The sequence below is a fragment of the Atta cephalotes genome, assembly GCF_000143395.1.
Source record: "Atta cephalotes unplaced genomic scaffold scaffold00078, whole genome shotgun sequence".
Taxonomy (NCBI): domain Eukaryota; kingdom Metazoa; phylum Arthropoda; class Insecta; order Hymenoptera; family Formicidae; genus Atta; species Atta cephalotes.
This window is the reverse complement of record NW_012130142.1, coordinates 390,295-394,358: the sequence shown is the minus strand read 5'-3', so window position 1 is coordinate 394,358 and position 4,064 is coordinate 390,295. Positions and strand designations below refer to the sequence as shown.

General features: G+C 36.4%; 1 pseudogene; it reads right to left on the bottom strand.

Moving 5' to 3' along the window:
- Window positions 1–2,993, bottom strand: part of LOC105624439 — a 3,705-nt pseudogene extending 712 nt beyond the window's left edge.
- Between the last annotated feature and the right edge of the window lie 1,071 nt (window positions 2,994–4,064).

The window sequence follows — 4,064 nt, the reverse complement described above, 5'->3', positions numbered from 1 at the left end:
TAAGGTAGAGTAGTAAGTTACTACTATATGTTAGTTGTGTGTACTAGTGTGTGTGTGTGTGTGTGTGTGTGTGTGTGTGTGTGTGTGTGTGTGTGTGTCAACGAGAGAGAAATGCATCACAGACGCTGGGTCCGAGAGAAGGGAAAAGCGCACCAATGAGATCAGTGAAATTTCTTTTTTCTAAGGCGCCTACAACAGCAATAAAATCTGTCTGTTCCCGTTATCTTTTTAAAAAAATGAGTTTTTCAGACAGTTTTTTGTATCCAATCTGGAATTTTATTTATTCTTTACAAACATGCGAGCTAGTATTTTTTATTTAATGTAACCGCCGTGAAACATTTTTTATTTAATTAAACCTAAGTGAAACAATGCAATGACACATGTACTAAGAATGCATTCTGACCATATCGAACTTTTTTTCTTCTAAAGGATCAGCGCTAACAACAACAATAAAGTATGTTTGTTCCTATGTTTTTTTTTTTAATATTTTGGCTTATCCTTACGACCACGGAAATCACCCTTCAGAAACATATTAGAACTTGCAACGTATCAAATAAGGCAAACTCCCATATATAAGACGAAAAAAATACAGTGACTCAGTAGTTTAAAATTTCTTTGGGAGTACTGTATTAGAGTTGTTCTTAATTTTCCCCAAAGATTTTAGTAGAAAAAGAGGATATTGTAATAATATAGATCAAATGAAGCGTGATCTCAAGCAAGCCGTTCAGTTGAATGCGAGAAGGGTTTCTTGCGTGGGAACAGCGTTAGGATAATTTCATCGAATCGCTGGAAGCACAAAATCATGTTAAATATCCGCGATTATCAATTGGTATTAAACAATCGTTGATCGCTCGTATCGCGTCGAAAGTTTGAAGATTTGATGTGTGGACATTTTGTGCAAGTAGATGTACAGCAATTTTGCTGAGTACAGCGCAGGATTCTGACGTGAAACGTCGTTCGAAATCCATATATTGACCGATAAACTCTGGATACATCGAGCTCGCCAATTCCTTGAAAATACAAGAAAAATAGTGCTGGAACATGTGCAAGACGTTTTCCAGAAACATGATAATCTAATCTAATATCAAGATAAACACTGCTTTTAATAGCGAATTTGGTAAACGCGCGAATAGAAGTGTTAATACAAAAAATTATAAACTCTTCCGTTCGTCTAATTTAGAAGAGGGTACGAGTTACGCGTCATAGAGCCTATCTTGACATCACTGGAGAAATTTCAGGAGCGCGATAACGGGTGGACATCATCGCATATCTTAAATTTGACCGTGAACGTGAACAAGTTCGATTCGATCTTGCACGCAGGATGCCACATCGAACTCTTATGAGAAATTAAAATGAAGAGAGTGATAATCATTGCAATCTTTAGGCAACGCATGTTTCGTATGGTCGGTAGTAGCCGCTCTACATCCGACTAAAACGAATATGCGAGAGTCATCATATCCGCATTATTTTACAGTGCTAAATCTCACAGGCATCCAGTTTCTAATGACGTTGAATCAAATTAAAAGATTTGAATGTCTCAATAACATCAATGTTTACATCACTGAGAAGCAAAAAGAAATTCTTCCATTACGGCTCACCAAAAGAGGGGCAAATTCTTGTATGTCAATCTCTTATACGTGCAGGATCCATGCAACGATAATGCAGGACATTTTGTCTTGTGAGATCACAAATTACAACAACAAAGAGCAGAATGTATTTCTGATAGGTTCATATATTTAAAAAAGAAAAAATTATAAATATTTTCAGTAACATTATTTTTTAAATAATAATAAAAATATGTGTTATTTTCCAGATGCCTGTACTATTTTCATACAACCACGACATTGGAGATCCACGCAATAGACTGGAAAATTTAACAACTGCGCGATTCAGCTGCCCAATGAGGATAACAAGTGGTTGAGCTTCAGCAATCATTGAAGAAACGCATCCCGTTCATAGTCTACGCCGATCTAGAATGCACTCTAGAGAAGATGAACATGAAAATATTCAGCTACGTATCAGGTAACATCAGGTATTTAGCTTAGCATACTATGTTTATTGCTCGACAACTCATTGTGTATGTATCAGTTTCGTCGCGGTAACGATCGCAAGGTTCGCCAAGGAATTTAAAAATTTAGCATATAATACAGAAGTCTATACTTTCGGCCAATGTACCCATGATTTTATGCGAGATGATTGGCAAAAATTTAACAGCACCACACATGTGTGCGAAAAACTGTTCGGATGACATGCGGGTACGCGATCATTGCCACTTGATCGGGCGATACAGAGGCTCCGCGTACTTAAATTATAACCTGAATTACAAAGATTTATATTACATTCCCGTTTTTCATAATTTATCGTGATACGATGCACATTTTAGTATTAAGGATATAGCTATCGCGAAGGACTACTTCCCATAACTGAAGAAAAATACACTTCATTTACAAAATATGTCGATAGTACCAAAAATGAACAAAAGAAAACTTGTGTAAAAATATATTTTATAGATTAATTTAAATTTCTTAGTTTAGAAAAATTAGCGTCGTATCTCGATAAAAATAAATTGAAAATTACGCGATCAGAATTTTTTAATCTCAGCGCGGAGGATTTTGATCACAAGTAAAGGTATATTTCCGTACGTTGATTGCATCGAAAAGTTGAAGAAAATCGAGTTATCATCGCGCGAAATATTTTATAGCTCGCTGATAAGTGATATCATATCCGAAAGAAATTACACGCACGCCGTGAACGTATGGCAGCAATTCTCCATCGGAACACTGGTTCTATTCATCGAACGTGGTATACGTGGGGGTCTGAGTCAATGTTTAAACATGCGCAGGCCAACAACAAGTACATGCAGTCATACGGTCCATCGAAACCATCAACGTACATGATGTACTTTGACGATAATAACTTGTACGGTTGGGCAATGTACTATTGCCATACTGATTTTCGCTCGATGACGTAGACAATTTTGACGTCACGACCATCGCAATAGATTCACCGACAGGTTACGGTGAACTTGGAGTATTTGCAATATCTTCATGATGCGCTCTCCGATCTATCGTTTTGTCCAACGCGCAAGAAACCACCTGGAAAGCGAGAGGAGAAGCTCCTCGCGACATTGTATGATAAAAAGCATTATGTCGTACATTATCGCAATCTGCACGTACTCGTCACGATTTCCGCATTATAAAGATCCATCGTATACTGCAATTCGCGCAATCTACCTAACTTCGCGAGTACATCCAACTCAATACAAATTTTAGAACTTTAGCAAAGAATGATTTCGAGAAAAACTTATTCAAATTAATGAACAATGTGATTTTCGGCAAGACCATGGAGAATGTGTGTAACCATGTTAATGTGCGACTCACAACGCGTAACGCGTTGGGATGAGAAATATGGTGTAGAAGTAATGATTGCGAAACTAAACTTTCATAGTAGAAGCGTTTTTTTCTGAGAACCTGATCACAATAGAAAGCGAAAACTCAAGATGAAATTCGACAAACCGATATACATAAGTATGTATCTTGGACATAGATCCAAGATGTATTTGTACAAATTTCACTACGAGTATATGACATCGCTGTTTCGCGAAAATTGTAAAGTTATGTATACTCACATGGACAGTCTAATTTATCACATCAAATGCGACGATATCTACTTATAAAGCACAATATCAATCCTATTACTAGCGATTACGCAGTTGACAATGGCAAAAAGGATACTAAGAAGGTAAGAGCAATGTTGTAGCGAGATCCATAACGTTCAATGATTATACGCGGTGTTTGAATAATGCAATTGACGCGCAGGCAATCGTGCATAAGATCGAAATTGCACGAAGTACACTATATCCGAAACGAAAATCACTCTGAGGCCATACAACGGTAAGTGATACATTGTTCCAGATTCTATCGACACGCTGCCATGGGAACATTACAAAATATTATTATAAAATTCATTTCTTTTTTTCGTATTATGTATTTTTTTTATTAATAAAAATACATATATGATATAATATGTTTAATATGTATATTATATGTAGTATGTATAATATG